This window comes from Mastigoproctus giganteus, chromosome 11 (assembly GCF_048544385.1).
Source record: "Mastigoproctus giganteus isolate SK-2022 chromosome 11, ASM4854438v1, whole genome shotgun sequence".
Classification (NCBI taxonomy): Eukaryota; Metazoa; Arthropoda; class Arachnida; order Uropygi; family Thelyphonidae; genus Mastigoproctus; species Mastigoproctus giganteus.
Window position 1 is genome coordinate 120,421,249 of NC_143585.1, and position 17,701 is coordinate 120,438,949.

At 36.6% G+C, this 17,701-nt stretch overlaps 1 protein-coding gene across 3 annotated transcripts in view; it reads left to right on the forward strand.

The window, feature by feature from the left end:
• The window catches only part of LOC150078391 (transmembrane protein 230), a 150,941-nt gene that overhangs the window by 14,188 nt on the left and 119,052 nt on the right, over nucleotides 1-17,701 (forward strand). The window lies entirely within an intron of this gene.

Below are 17,701 nucleotides of genomic sequence, written 5' to 3' on the forward strand. Positions count from 1 at the left end.
AGACTGATGTATTTAAGTATATTACCTACTTGGGGAGACATGACTGGACTGAATGGTTTAAGGCCTTAAATGGATTGAGTAAATTAAATTTGCATGGCATCCTAACTCTTGCTAGAATGACATACAAGGGAACATAAATTTAAAACTGAAAAAAATGGCTGATTGTAGCATAGATGCAAGAAAATTTGCTTTCTGTCCATCTCCTCTAATATGTCTAATTCTTCCTTAAATTTATTTAAATTACCCACTTCCACAACACCAGATGATGGTTTGTTCCAACAATAAATTACTGTCTGGCTGAAAGCAAATTTTCACATGTCTATCCTGTAGCCATCCTTTTTCAATTTAAATGTATGTGCCCATGTTTTGAGTTGTGTGAGAAAGATTAAGAATACCATCATCATTGAGTTTACTCAATCACTTTAGCCTTAAACAATTCAACCAGGTTGCCTTACAAGTTTCTAGTTTCTAAGTACTTCAATTTGCAGGCGGCCCGAAATCTTTTGTAGTACCCCATTGTGTTCTCGACTAATCTGGTTGCTCTTCTGTGTACCCATTCCAAGAGATCTACATCATTTCTTAAAAGGAGCATTCCACACCTGTATGCAGTACTCAAGATGTGATCTAACCATTGCCTTATACAATGGGATAATCACCTCCTTGTCCCTGCTAGCAAAGTCCTATATATCAATGAGAGAAACCCATAAGCTATTTTAGCAGCATGTTTGCACTGTCCATAGAACTTCATGTATCAGACTGTACAATTACCCCTAGATCTCTTTCATTCTCCACCATAGCTGTTATGTTGTCCTGGGATTACTGCTGCCCATACACAGTACCTTGCATTTACCATTGTTAATAAATATTGTAAATAGTAAGGAGCCCGGCACTGTTATTAATTAATAACAGTGCTGAGCTCCTGTTATTTCTTATGTTTATTAATAATGTTGTTTATTAATGTTATTTGTTAACTAACGTTATTAGTCCAAGAACAGTGCCCATGTATAACCAGTCTGTCTTCTGCCACTCAGCCATCACCTTATCTATAGTAGTAACTTGCTTGTAATGCCACGCTGCTCCAATTTGTACAGCAGTTTTTTGACGTGTAATCATCTTTGGTGGCACCTACTAAATTTCGGACGGTAGTAAATTAATTTGTCACAATTTTGTGATGTGGAAATAACGTCATTCGATGTCATTTCCATTTCATAAATAAAAACGGAGTCGGGAGAGGAGATTGCCCAAAGGGTTATGGGAGGTGATCTTGGATGTGCTCAGAGCTGGCATGAAATAGCTGGTTGCAGAAAAAACGTGGGAAAGGCAAAAAGAACAGAGTCCGGGAGATGATCTTGCACAAAGCATCATGGGAGATGATCTTGGATGTGCTCAGAGCTGGCATAAACTAGCTCATAAACCATCCAAGATCATTACATTACATGTGCTTCAGAATTACCAGTTGAAGCACATGTAATGTAGGTACTACAGTACCCATCTGTATTACTGAAGCAGTTGTATATTTGCAACAAGAGACGAATCATAAACGTTTTTCTGCAACCAGCTGGGCAGGTCAAGAATATTTGAATCAGTTTGCAGTTGGGAGATAATAGACTCCAAATTACATGTATGAGTAGAATCTTTTGCTTGTCATTGGTCATTCTCATTAAGTTTCTGAAGTCCTCGTTGGTCATCAAATTTTCGCGTTTCTTTGCAATTACACTGAGTTGGTTGAGCTTTAGATCCTCATTCTCACTGTTTGGATGATTGTTAAAGTTTCGAAAGGGGTCGTCTTCTCGCAGTCGCGTTACAAGGCTATACAGGTCTTTACCGCATTCTTAGTCAGGGTCAACATCGTCTTGAACAGTCCTACATATTTCAGTCGTTTTACAAATGTCCAAGTCTGATTCATACAGTTTACGCTATGAGCTCTTCATTGTTGTTGTAGATCTTGACATATTTCATCACCGACAGTATCTCTGTTTCCTCATTGCGAAATGGAATGTGCAGCATTACCATTTTGTGCTTGTACTCATTGAGATGCTGAGCCAAGTAATAGTTTCGATAGCGTGTAATGCGGGGATATTGTCATTTCTTGCGGATCTCATAGTGCTGCATGTGTAATTTCGAACAAAGCATGACAGAGTAACATGATCCAACATCATAGTATGATTGTAACAGTACAAATACTTGTTGCAATCATCCTATTCAACAAATAGCTACAATCAAATAGGTAATTAGGCTATTGGCCTAACCTGTTCCAAATGTTGATTTGGTAGAGTAAGCAGCAAGCATGTGTATCTATTTATCACTAACATTGATTCAGTAGAGTAAGTAGCGAGCGTTAACATAACATGCGTTGTTCATGATTTCAGTTCTAGGTGTTCGATATTTAGTAGGTGTTGTCAGAGATGTTTACACAAAAAACATCTTTCGTGCATACAGGGTACACACGCAATTTTTTGTATGGACTTCACTGTCAAAAGCTTTACTGAAATCTGAATATATGATGCCAAAGTTGTGTACATCTGATTCCTTAGTTTGTCTATCACAGTTGCTAATCAGATTGGTCAGACAGGATCTCCCCTAAACAAACCCATGCTAGGATTTCCATACAATTTTATTCCTGTTAAGATGACCCTGCATTGCTTATTTAATCAGTGATTGCATTATTTTCCTTGAACAGAAGTCAAGCCTGAAGGTCTATAATTGCTTATGTCAACTATTGTGAATAGACGAGACATTTCTACACCTCCAATCTAAGAACCTCTCCTGAATACGAGGATGCTCTCATAATTGTTAGTGTTTGCTTATTTTATTTTTTAATTTTTGGTAATTTGTTCCAAGACCTCAGAAGTTGAAATTTTCGCTATATAACTAAGCTATTTATCTCTCTAAAAGGTCATTTTCATAATGGAAATTGCACTACTCTTTCATCGTTATTAGGGCTTGCAAACCGGTTTTATAAACCGGTTAAATCCGGTTTTCATATTGAGTTGTTAAAACCGAAACCGAGCTTCTAAAACCAGATTCAAATATTTTTTAGTTAGCCCTCGAATATAGTTTTTTGTTACGCACATTTTCTTTTGTTTGTTCGTTTGTCTGGATTGTTCAACTGCTTTAAACATGTTTTTTATGTTTAGGTACGAATCTCATGGGCAAGTGGCCCAAATCTAGGAGGGATACCTTTTTATCTTCCCACCTGTATCATGGCTCGATGCAGGTGTACTCATTTACGACTGAGTGAGTCAGAGCGATAGAGTAAAAGAAAATGCTCAACATTTCTCCGTTCCATCTATATTGTTCGCCAGGCAAGTTATGGAACGCGCTTTATTGATGGTTACCCACTAGAAACAGATTCGCTGAATATTGCATCAAATTTCAATCGTAGAAAGTTTTTTGCTTCTTTATTCCTATTAAATTTGCGATCAAATGTTCTCCAAAAAGCAGCTTCACTAAATTTAGCTTTTATGTAATTTCGAAAATACAATAGATTTAATTGGGGAAAAAAAATTGAAAGTAAATAAATAAAAAATTTCTTTTGTGAAAATTTTGAAACTTCGTTTAGACTCTTCATTCAGTGCTTGCGGGAGTGACGCATAGTATTATGCCTTTGTTATCTTCAATATTTTTATTTAAAATTGTCGGTGATATAAATTCCTACTAATTAATATTTATTACTCTTAATATGTCTAAGATGAAATCAAATGTACGGAATTATTTTGCTCGAAAAAGCAAAGATGAAGAAGCACAATGTTCGAAATGTCAGAAGATAATGAAGTCGTCTGGAGGATCTACACCATCTTTGATGTTGCATTTAAAGAAAATGCATCAGATTGACATTAAACAAGATAACAGTGAACCTCCCATAAAAATGATAAGAATATTAGAAAACTTTATCGTTAAAAAATCTATGGAAGAAGAGATTTCAAAATTAGCTGCTTTAGATGGATTTTCTTTTAATTCAATTGCCAAGAGTGAATTTATACAATCAAGCCTTCACCTTCAGAGAAATAAATACAATAAATTACCACCAGCCTCAGTGAATGGAATTAAAAATATGGTTCTGAATTATTATAAAACTAAGAAAGAAGAACTCATTCAGCATTTCAAAAATTCATTGGTTTTGGGTGTACGGTATTCATTGACTCTAGACGAATATACAAAATAAAAGGTATATGAATATAAATGTGCATTCAAAAGACAATCATTGGTCGTTAGGTCTTATTGAGATTAATGGCTCACTTGATAGCAGAAGAACTGAGCAAATTGTGAATGGATACTTGAAGGAATTTGGTTTGAACTTGGATGAGGATATTGTTGCCTGCACCACCGATGGAACAGCAATGATGATTAAGTTTGGCAAGCAAATTACGCCTAATCATCAACATTGTATATATCTGTCAGTTATAGATGATGAAAAAGCAATCAATTATGGTGCCACAGTCTGAGTCTTCCAAAGACAATGAAGAAGTTGAAGAAAGACAGCAAGGCATGCCTTATCAAACCGACTTTACCAATGAGCTCATTTATTTCTTCAATCCAATGGCCAATATTGCACAAACTATTAACCAAGTCAGAAAAATTTGCAAGCTTTTTCGAAAATCGCCTACCAAAAATTACATATTACAAAATTTTGTTAAAGCAAAATTTAATGGGAAAGAATATAAACTTATATTAGATTGTAAGACTAGATGGGATAGCACATTCTATATGATTGAGAGATATTTGAAATTGGAAAATTTGCATTCCAAATGCTCTATGTGCAGTAATGTCAACTGAAGCTGTGTCTGACAATGCCTGGAAAACACTTGAATTGCTATGTGAAGCTTTGTGACCAGTTGAAATGATTCTGAAGGCTATAACCTCAGAAGATACAGACTTACTTAAAGCAGAGTCTTCAATAGAATTTCTGCTTGCTAAGCTTGATACAGCAGAAAACCCATTTGAAGTTTCACCAAAGTCTTTTGCAGCGTTACAATGTAAGACGAAATTGCCAAACTGTGGCTTTGCTGAGCTTATCTGCACAACCCAAAAAAGTTTAGGAAAGAAGATTCAAGTTCAAGAACTTTTGATTTTCCAAGTAAGCAAGTTTTGAAAAAGCATGCTGAAGAGATTTATCAGAGATTATTTGCAGAACATTCCAAAGGAGTCTTAGCGTTGAGTGAAGAAACTGAAAATAAACGAACTGTTCTTTTAGAAGAAAACAGACTCGTCTAGTTCCGATGTTGGAGATACACTCATGCGAGAGTATGATAGTGTAATAAAGAGATTAACTGAAGAGCCTTCAAAATATCCGAGTGAATTGGAAATCAGCAAAGAATTTAAAATTTTGGAGGCAACTAGCAGTAGAAGTGAAAAGCTGGAGAAAGTATATAGAGCACTGCTGACCATTAAACTAACAAGTGTCCAATCTGAGAGAGTGTTTTCGATCACTGGTCTCTTTAACACAAAAATAAGGTCAAGTCTCTCAGGAAAAATGCTTAATATACTGTGTTTTTTAAAGGATCATTTTCAGAAAAAAGCTGAGCAATAAATAGTAAAGTAATTTCCCCAAGCTGTTTTTTTTCACATTATTTATTTATTATTATTATTATAGGGCTTATTATTTTTTTGTTTACTATACAAGAAGATAGTTTTTATTCTAAGGATTTGAATACAATTTGTAATTTTGTATAATCTCAAGCCGGTTACTTTTTTGGAGCATTTTAATTTTTTTTATTTTTTTTACTATAAGAGGTGATAGACTTTGTTTAAAAGATTTGATTACGATTTGTACAATATACTCAAGATAAAATAAATACCTGTGTTATAAGCTTTTAATTATTTTCCCTAAGCCTGAGAACAGAGGCGGATTTAATGGCGGGTGCACCGGGCGCACGCGTGCCCTGGGTCCCGACTTCTGAAGGGCCCATGCAAAACCCCAACAAATTAGTTGAACTAATATGTTCAACTATTAGTTCAAAACTTTGTGATTATTATTATGCTATTATTAATTATATTATACATATATTATATTAAAATTTTATTGGAAATAAAACATTAATAGTACATCATATTTTTTATTTATTTAAAAAAATGGTTAACACGTATTTTTATTTTCCCTGTCTCTCTCTTTTTTTTAAGGGGCCCGATATTTTCTTCTGTGCCCGGGGTCTCAACCGATCTTAATCCGCTACTGCCTGAGAAAATCGGTTTTAAAACCGGTTTTAAAAGTAAACTTCGGTTAAACTCGGTTTTATGCAAGCCCTAATCGTTATCATATGTTCCATTATAAGAATCAATTTTGAATGTCTTTGTGATATTTTTCTAAAACACATTTCTGGAGGTCACTACCATAAAACAATTTACAATTTCCGGTTTATTGGGCTTTTCTATTAGTGCATCTAATTATAAACAGGTAGTAAACTTATAAACAGGTAGTAGACAATTCTGAAAATAAATTTTCAGAATTGTCTCTTCATTCCTATTTACTTATTACAATGGTGAAGGGGAAAGCAACCAACGGAAAGTGCAAGTGCTGGCAGTGCTACGAAATGAAACAAAATTGATTTAGAAATGAAGATGATTAATTAAGAATTACGAAGCAGGACAAAGTTTGTCATCTATTGCACAGAATTAGGTCTCGCTGCTTCAACAGAACACTATTTTAAGGGACAGTACACATATAAAAGAACATGTTAAAGGATCAACGTATTTCACACCACGGCCAGTCCGCCAAACAGTGATCACAAAACAGCATTCAGGTGCTATATCGATGGAAAAGCTATTGATAATATGGATGGAAAATCAGATTCAGAAGCAAGTGCCCCTGAATCTAAGGGCCATTCAAGCAAGAAGTGTTTATGAAGAAGAACGATTAGTATGGCAAAACCCAAGCCAAGTTCATGGCAAGCAACAGGTGGTTTAATAGGTTCAAGCATCTTGCTGTTTTCCAAAACATTAAAGTATGCGGTGAAGTCGCCAGTGCCGATTCTGCAGCTACAGAGAAATTTTGTGATGTGTTGGAAAAAACCCCTTCTTAATCTCCACAGCCCTCAACTTCTGCAGCAGCACGCTTATCAGCTGGAGAATTAATTCTGGCAATGATACTCAAATTAAAACTTGTTAACATTATGCTTGTCTCTCTCTTTTTGTAATTTTATTTTGAAATTTTTGTAATTTTGTACACTTTTGTAATTGTTTCTGCACATGAGATAAAAAAAATTGAATAAATCTATTTACACATTCGTTGAACATTTCTTTTTTGCTTCAATCAAATTCAGTGTGCATAGTTGCGAGTGTAGAATTTCCCTAAATGCTTATTTAGGGAAATTCCAACTTACGTAAAATTCTACTTACGTAGCGTTCCGCAGAATGCAACCCTTACGTTAATCGGGGAGTGGCTGTATTTGCTTGTCCCAATACACTCCAGAATGCTTTGTAATCTCTGACAGCTCACTTTTTGGGCTGCTCTGTGTGAGTCCCAGTAGAAGTAGTGCAAGAATTACTTTCACCTCTATTTGCAGCTGCTATTAATCTAATTAGTCTATGTACCACCCTTTCTGGGCTAGGAGTTTTTCCAACCCACCTAACACTGCCTCTCTACCATCAGCAAAAAACCTTGCATATCCTTTTATTTAAGTGTATGCCATTCCTGTAAAAACAGTCTTTCCTGTTAACAAGCACAGATCTTGCTGTGAAAACTTTTCTTCATGAGCCTTGTAAATCTTTCTATGGTTGAATTAATTTAAAAGATTCTCTGTACTTTCTTTAATCATGTTTGGGCAGATTTGCAGACTCAATTTCAAACCTAACTCAATTTTTTCTGAATACTACCCTGTAGTTAAGTAAATCCTGTGATCTCTAACACTTTTTTTTTTTTGAAAGCTCCAAACACTAGAGGTATTAGAACCTAAAGTACTTAGCACCGTGCAAGGGTTGAAGGTTGAGAAAATGAAAGGAGGTATTTGTTGACATTAAACTTCTGCAGATCGAAATTGTCAGAAAATACGTATGAGGGTTGTTCTACACCTTCAGTTTCAATGAATAAACGAGGTGGAAGAAAAGTTGGTTCTATGAGTTTGAAGTTGGATACTGAAAGGATGTTGATTGGTTGCAGTGCATGTTTGAACTGCTTTAGGGGAGGGAGGGAGGGAGGGAGGGAGGGAGGGAGAGAGAGAGAGAGAGAGAGAGAGAGAGAGAGAGAGAGATTATAGAAGCAAATTCAGAACAATGCTCATCGAAGTATCTATCAAAAAAGCATGTAGCAGAAACAGAACATTTATGGGACAGAGTGGAGAGATTTTTTTTTTTTTTTTTTTTATTATGAAAACCCCAAACACGAGAGGTATTAGAATCTGTAGTACTTAATATTGTGCGTAGGTTAGAGGTTGAGAAGATATTTGTTGACATTAGGCTTGAACACTGTAATTTTCAGGAAATATGTATGAAGGAACGTTGTGCCAGAAAACGGCAGTTGAATTTATTACGAGGAAGATAAAGTTGGTTCTGTGAGTTTGAAGTTGGACAGTAAATGGATGTTGGCTGGGGGCAGCACATGTTTGGACTGTTTTGAAAGAGAGAGCAGGAATTATAGAAGCAAATTCAGAAGAAAAGTGCCCATGAAAGTATCTGTAGAAAAAGCATGCAGCAGAAACAGTATGGATATAAGACAGAGAGAGAGGTAGAGACTGTTAGAGATGAGCCATTAATTAACCTAACTGCCATCTTCTGAATGGAATCTAGAAGCCTGAAAGAGGTTTTGGAGGCACAGCATCAGATGTGGGAACAGTATTCTACAGTACGGTGGATTTCAGATTTGTACAGAGCGAACAGCTGTTTGTAAGAAAAGTAATGTCTAGAGCATAAAAAAGAAACCCAAGTTTTTTTAGATGCAGAGGAAGCAATATTTGTAATGTGCTTGTGCCAAGAGAGATTAGAAGTCAGCAATCCCAAAAAGAGATATATCATCTTGCCTAGAAATCGGAGTGTCGCCAAAGATAAGCATAGGAGCAGAAGAATGCTTTTTATGAGATATAAGACACAACTGAGTTTGAGAAGGATTGAAGTCAACTAAGTTGTCTTTGCCCCACTGGGGAATTACCTGGAGATCAGCATTTAAGGAATTGGTAGTGGATATTTGAGACGTTGAAGTTGTTTGAGCAGGGCAAGGTTTCACAAAGTGGAATGCAATGTGCTATAATCATCGAAACAATGGATAGGATTTCCGGTCAATGGAAGCAGGTCATTAATATACAAGAGCTCATTAATATACAAACACTTCCTAATTCATTTCACAAATATATGTGGTCTCAATTTTAATCTCAACGATGTCCATTTCCACTTGCAGCCTGCCAAACCCAATGTACTTTTTCTGACAGAATCTCAGTTATCAGTTGATTCAACTACTGCTCATCTCAGATGCCCAAATTATTCGCTTTATGATTCCTTTTGCCTCAAAAGTGGTACTTGTGCATAGTCCGTTCTGATATTTCCTGTTAGAGACTTGGTAAATTGGAATCTCCTCTCTTTGATCTTCTCTGGCTTAAAATCTCTCTACCTCATTGTGTCAAATTAATCTGTTGTCTCTACCGTTCTCCCAACTCCACTAATTACTTGGAGCTTTTTGACTTCCTCTCTTTGCAACTTGACTCTCCAGTCCAACTTTCCTAACAGTGAGGTAATTTTCCTTAGTGATTTTAATATTCACAACTCCAGCTGGCTTCCGTTTTCTAGTCACACCGACCCAGCTGGTCGAGATGCTGAGGCTTTTGCAATTACTAATGATCTTGCACAGACTGTTCATTTACCTATAAGAATACCAGACAATCCTAGCCATACAGCCAACACGCTTGATCTTTTTCTCACAAATGACCCTTCTAAGTACATGGTCGAAGTGAGTGGTCCTTTAGGCACCTCAGATCACAACTTGGTGATTGTCTTTTCTCTAATGGAGCTTTTGTCTCGTGGCTATTCCCATCCTCTTGTTGTTTGGCATTACAAGAATCCAAAATGAGATGACCTGCGAAGTTTCTTTTATTCTTTTCTTGGTTGGATTACTGTTTCAAAACTTCTGATATCAACGTTTGCTCAGATCGTGTCAGTGAAATTATTCTTGAAGGAATGGAATCCTTTATCCCACACTCCTCTTTAAAATCTCATCCTTTATCTAAACCTTGGTTTTCCAATAAATGTGCTAAAGCTGTTCAAGAGAAGAATGTTGCATATCATAATTGGCTTGTTTCTAATTCTTCAGCTTCATTTTCTGTCTACACCAAAGCTCGCAACAATTGTAAAGCAGTTATTAATGTCCAAACTAGAGTTTGAACAGGCTAAGAGTAGAAAACTTGCTTCTTGCCGTAATGGTAGCCGGGCATTCGGGTCTCTTGGCAAAGCTATTGGCCGCAACTTTTGCCCATCGCTACTCCCACCTCTGTCCAAAACAGATGGTTCTGTTGTCACTTCAGCCAAAGATAAAGCTGACCTGCTAGCATCCCATTATTCTTCCAACTCATGTATTAATGATCTTGGTAAAACACCTCACTCCATTCCCAACATGCTCCAATCAATGCCTCCTGTGGTCTTCTGTCAAAAGGATGTAAGAAAGATTTTGATGCTAAGAAAGCTCCGGGTCCCAATGGTATTTTTCCACTTGTTCTCAAAACCTGTGCTCTTGAACATATTCTTATTCTTTGCCGCCTTTTTTCACTTTCTTATTCCAAAGGTGTTTTTCCTTCTGCTGCTCATATCCAGCCAGTTCCTAAAAAGGGTGACAAATTCCTCCCATCCAATTATCATCCCATTGCAATTACTTCTACTCTTTCTAAAGTAATGGAGAAATCAATTAACCGCCAACTCTTAAACTATCTGGAAACCTTCCGTCTGATCAACGATCGCCAGTATGGATTCCATCAGTGTCGATCCACTGGTGATATTCTGGCTTATGTTACTCATTTATGGACTAATTCAATGGAAAGGTTTGGTGAAACAGAAGTAGTTGCTCTTAATATCTCAAAGGCTTTCGATCGTGTTTGGCCTAAAGGTCTTCTAAACAAACTTTCATCTTAAGGTTTGCCATCTGTTTTTTGTAATTGGTTATCCAGTTTTCTCTCCGATCACTCACTGAGGGTGATAGTAGATGGCTCTGTCTTCTAACTTCTCCACTAATGCCGGTGTCCTCCAAGGTCCAGTTCTTTCCCCCACTCTTTTCCTCTTGTATATTAATGACCTTCTTCCATTGACTGGAAATCCTATCCATAGCTTTGCCGATGATAGCACATTGCATTCCACTTTCCATTTTGAGAACCTTGCCCTGCTCAATCAGCTTCAACTTCTCAAAAATCTGCTACCAATTCCTTAAATGCGGATCTCCAGTAGGGCAAAGATAACTTAGTTGATTTCAATCCTTCTAAAACTCAGTCTTGTCTTATGTCTCGCAAAAAGGATTCTTCTGCTCCTATGCTTATCTTTGGTAACACTTCGATTTCTAGGCAAAATGATATATCTCTTTTGCGGATTACCCTGACTTCTAATCTCTCTTGGCACAAGCACATTAGAAATATTGCTTCTTCTGCATCTAAAAAACTTGGTTTTCTCTTTCGCTCTCAGTGTTACTTTCCTTCCAAACAGCTGTTCATTATGTACAAATCGCAAATCCACCCTGTTGTGGAATATTGTTCCCACATCTGGGGGTGGTGCCCCCAAAACCTCTCTCAGGCTTCTTGATTCCATTCAGAAGAGGGCAATTAGGTTAATTAATGATTCATCTCTAACAGAGTATCTCCACTCGCTGTCTCATAGACGTACTGTTTCTGCTGCATGCCTCGTCTACAGATATTTCCGTGGGCACTGTTCTTCTGAATTGGCTTCTATAATTCCTGCTCTCTTTCAAAACAGTCTGAACACGTGCAACCACTAGCCAACATCCATTTACCGTCCAACTTCAAACTCACAGAACCAACTTTCCATCTTCCTCGTTTATTCATTCAACTGCCATTTTCTGGAACAACCTTCCTTCGTACGTATTCCCTGACAATTACAGTCTACAGAAGTTCAAATCCAATATCAACAAATATCTTCTTTCATCTTCTCAACCTTCAACCCAATCACGGTACTAAGTACTGTAGGTTCTAATACCTCTCGTGTTTGGGTTTACATAAAAATAAAAAGAGGAAAAGAGTGGGGGGAAAGAACTTAACCTTGGAGAACACCAACATTAGTGGAGAAGTTAGAAGACGGAGAGTCATCTACCATCACCCTCAGTGAGCAGTCAGACAGTAAACTGGTTACCCAGGTTTTACAGTAAACATTTGAAATGGAAGCATGTTTAGAAGACCTTTATGCCAAACAAGGTCGAAAGCTTTTGAGATTTCAAGAGCAACTGGTTGTGTTTCACTGAACTTTTTGATTGAATTTGTCCCTAAATGGGTAACATAAGCAGAATATCACGAGTGGATCAACACTGACGGAATTCATACTGGCGATCGTTGATCAGATGGTTTTCTAGATAGTTTATAAGAGTTGGTGGTTAATTGATTTCTCATTGCTTTAGAAAGAGTAAAAGTTATTGCAATTGGATGATAATTGGATGGCACACTTTTTAGGAACTGACTGGATTGAGCAAATTTCCAAGCAGAAAGGAAAACATCTTTGGAATAAGAAAGTGAAAAAAGGTGACACAGAACAGGAGTAAGTTCAGGAGCACAGGTTTTGAGAACAAGTGGAGAAATACGTTTAGAACCCAGAGCTTTCATAGCATCAAGATTTGTCAAAATCCTTCTGACATCCTTTTGATGGAAGACTAAAGAAGGCATTGAATGGAGCGTGCTGGGAATAGTGGTTGATGCTTTACCATGATCATCCGTACATGAGTTGGAAGAAAAATAGGATGCTATCAGGTCAGCTTTATCCTTTGCTGAAGTGGCAATAGTAATATCTGGTTTTTGACAGAAGTGGGAACAGTGATGGGCAAAGCTTGCAACTGCTTTACAACTGTTGCGAGCTTTGGTGTGGGCAAAAAATTAACCTGGAGATTTGGAAACAAGCCAATTACAATATGCAATGTTGTTCTCTTGAACAGCCTTAGCACATTTATTTTTAAACTGAGGTTTAGATAAAGGACATGATTTTAAGGTGGGGTGAGGAATAAAGGATTCCATCCCCTACGAGAATAATTTCTCTGACAGGATCAGATCTCTCAGATCATCCCATTTTGCATCCTTGTAATGGGAAACAACATGAGGTTGCGGATGGCCACAAGAGAAAGGCTCCATTGGAGAAGAGACTTTCACCAAGTTGTGATCTGAGGCGCCTAGAAGACCACTCGCCTCAACCGTGTACTTAGAAGGGTTCTTTGTGAGAAAAAGATCAAGTGTGCTGGCTGTGTGGTTAGGTATTCTGTCTGTCTGTCTGTCTTCAGATTGTCTGGTATTCTGGTAGGTAAATGAACAGTCTGTGCAAGGTCATTAGTAATTGTAAAAGCCTGAGCATCTTGATCAACTGGGTCTGTGTGACTAGAAAATGGAAGCCCACTAGAGTTGTGAACATTAAAATCACCAAGAAAAATTACCTTGCTGTGAAAGTTGGACTTGAGAAAGTCAAGTTTCAAAGATAGGAAGTCAATGAGTTCTAAATAATTAATCTAGTTGTGAGCACGATAGAGGTAACAGATGAATTTTACAGAATGTGGTAAAGAGCCAGAAAAGATCGAAAAGAGGAGATTCCAAATAAGCCTCTGACAGGGAATAGCAGAATGGAGAAATGCAGAAGTACCATCTTTGCAACGAAAGGAATCATACAGCAAATAATTCAGACAACTGAGATGAGCAGTTCTTGAATCAACCGATAACTGTGATTCTGTCAGAAAATATGCATGAGGCTTGGCAGACTGTAAGTGAAAATGGACATATTTGAGATTAGAACTGAGACCGCGTATATTTGTGAAATGAACAAGGAAGTGTTTTATAATGTTATTTTACCAACACGTACAACAATCACCTTTTGTGCTCTAAGATATAATAGCTATTGTTCATCATCAACTAACCTCCCCATTTCCCCGACAGTAAATTCAACAACTGCTTCCTCCTATGGGATGGTACCAGAGATCTATGGCATTGAGGATGTCGTGTTATTTGTTGCTCAAGAGGGGGCTCTAACATTGAGCTTTGTAGTTGAGTGCTTGCTGGGTCCCTCTCTCTTAATTGTTCGAGGGCATCAACCTTGTTCTTCAAGCCTTCTTATAAGCACATCAAAATGCTGAATTTGTACTTGACCTCATTCTCTTTATAGCAAATATACACAAAGACATCTTCTTTGCTTGCATAATGTCCATTTAGAAGTAACATTACTTCTTTGCAAAACACCCTCAAATTGGTCATTATGCTAAATTTGCACTTAACCTCCTTATTCTCTTTATAACACATGCACACATCCTTTGCTTGTACAGTGGTACCTTGGTTTGCGAACATAATTCGTTCTGGAAATGTGCTCGTAATTCAAAGCACTCGTATATCAAAGCGAATTTCCCCATAAGAAATAATGGAAACCCAGATGATTTGTTCCAAAACTCAAAAATATTCATATACTGTAAAAATGATTAATACAAAATACATACCTTTTTTTATATTTTTAATATTTAAATTTAATATATATAAAGCAATCGAATTTATTAATTATTGGGTAGGACGACTTTCACTGTCTCTAACGGAATCACTGCTATCTGTTGACTTTTTCTTTTTGTGCGACTTTAACAAGGAATCTTTCCAATGACACGTGCTTTTGCCTCCTTTTGAGGATTTCACGGAAATCAGATTCATCGCTCGCACTATTACAAAATGAGGAGGCACGCTTGATACACATAAACAAAGCTGCGCTTGTGTAGCAACTGAATAAACAACACCGTAAAGGCAGAGATACACTATTAACACCTCACATTTTACTAAAGCACATTTCTAGGGGTTACTACCATAAAACAATAAAAACAATTTCCAGTTGCGTTCCTGCTAGTGGAATCTGTTATAAACTGGTAGTAAACTCGATCTAATTGCATTTGCGATTATACTAGCTGGAATTGTTGGTTTTTACGTTATTATGGTGAAATGTGTTTCCCCTTCACTGATATAAAAAACCATAAATACATTTTCAAAATCTTCTCTTCATTCCTATCGGGTCGCATTCGATTGGGGTGATTCTGCATTTGACTGCCATTTCTTGTAAACACAAAGGCGAATCGTGCATAAGCGAATTCGGTTCGTGTTATATAAGATATCGTTCCCGTATTTATAAATTGTGTATGATCGAATTCGTGTAGTGTAAACACGTGTTATACGAGGACTGACTGTACTCATATTGCAAGACCTCGCTTGTTTATCAAGTTAAAATTTATTAAAAATTTTTGCTCATCTTGCAAAACACTCGCTTACCAAGTTACTCGTAATCCAAGGTACCACTGTATAATGTCCAATTAGTGGCTACTTATTACTTTTTTGCAAAGCTACCTCTGATTGGGCATTATACAAGCAAAGACCCCTAAAAACTTTCTACAACTTTGCATGTGTTTGTTATAAAGAGAATAAGAAGGTTATGTGCAAATTCAGCATTCTGATATGCTTATAAGAAGGCTTGGAGAACAAGGTTGATGCCCTCGAAGAATTAAAAGAAAAGAACCTATAAGCACTGAGCTACTCAGTTCGATGCTATAGCCCCCTCTTGAGCACATTATAAAACCATGATTTGTAAGAGAACTGCCATGGGTTGTTCTCTCCCAAGTCAAGGTATTCCTTCTGCTTTGAGCCTTTTGCTTTGCTGCTGTAGTCTGAAGCATGATTCTAGTTTCTAAATTTAGACTCTAAATTTAATTTAAGAATATTGCACAAAACCAAGAGAGAAAGAGTATAATAATGCTAAACTATACAGTAGAATTTCAGAATTTCGGGGATTCAAGATTTATTTTTAATATATTTAATGCAGAAATAAAGAGATTAAGAATGCAATTTTATTAAATGCACATAAAAAACATAAACATGTTGACAACCCAGTGTTACGATCTACCATTAATACACTCCTGCATTTGCCCAATTCTATTTTCCTTATTATTTTATCAGGTTTAGTCTGCATGTGTAGCATGGTAGTATCGTCATCAACCTCCCTAATACTGGGTGGAAAAGGCCTGGTTTTGAACCCCGTTGATGATACGAGGAACTTTTATGGGCTTTTTTGACTCCGTGGCTGAGTTAGTCATCTCAGGCAAGGTCCGCCCCCCGAGAAACTGGGGTTTTTCGTCCAGCAAAACAGGCAAATCGACCAGAGAACGTGCAATTTACAGACACAATACACATGGGTATATGAATTAAACTTTCTGGGTGACCCTAATGTAATAGTTTGGATTATATTAAGTTTGTCGTTAAGCTTTAATGTTGTTCTTCTTTTCTGCTCTGTATGAGGTTTATTAACTTTAGGAGCCATGGTGAGAGGTTTTTAATTTAAAATAAATGTAAAGCAGCAGTGTAATCCATGATATCAGTACAGAACTCACTTTTAAAATGGCGAACACAAATAAATACAGTAATAACGTGACTTGCTGTTTTCTTTTTTTTTTTGGGCACTGCAAGACATCTGCCCTGTATGTAAACATCCCATGTCAATGTGCCGTTAGCTCAAATTGTTCCTTTATTTGGGGTGCTGTTATTTCAACAGGCTGCTGTATCTGTATTATTCAGCAGCATTACTTGCTACACTGTTTCCATTTACATTTTGTCTGTGATACAGTTACGTTATGAGATCACATTTGTATTGCTATAAATTTATAATTTATGGACTTAACAAAACACTTATAATATTAACTGTACTCCTAAGGAATTATATAGAATACTAAATAGCATTTACGTTTTTCCTATAACAGTACTATAATCGATGCTACATTTATATTGTTCTTATATCGATACTATAACAGTGGCAGCAGACTAGCTTTTGTGTTTTAAGCAATTTAGAAAACTAAGAAAGAAAATTAACCAACTTTATCAGATAAACACAAAAACAAGTGCACTACTAATTTTAAACAAAAATATTACAAAAATCAATTATTTTAAATAATAAATAAATCAATTTAGAAACAGCATTATAGTCAGGTACCGGTTTATAATATAAGAACAGTGAATCAGCGTAAAGTGAACCACATTATAACGAGTACCTGCTGTACATAAAATACTATCTCCTGGTTGGAAACAAAACTTTTTAATATATTCGTTGGCTGCCGCCTGCGATCAAATAACTTGATGGTGAATGAGATGATGTTTTAAAATGAAAAAATGTGTGATTTATGAGAAGAAATTAAGGTAATATATTTTGAATGCATTTTTGAACGAGGCTAAAAATTCCTCGCCACCTCTCTTGATAACTAGCCTGTGGCTAGTTGGCAAGTGGATTTATGGAGCTCTGGTCTGAGGTATATTCCATGTTAATTTTAAGTAACTAATGATCCTATAGTTGTTCAAGTCGAAACTTTTGAACAATTACACATCACTCTTAAAATTGCAGCACACATGTACTTGAAGTGTTTAGGAGTGATGTGTAATTATATATATATATTTTTTAAAAGTACAGTTTAACACTTTCACTTCAGGCTTTTCCAATGATGGTTTTGACCTGTGGTTGAAACCACAGATTAAAGCAACCTGGATCAAAAAGGGCAGAAACATTTTTGAGCTTTCATTTCTTGCTACGACTGAAT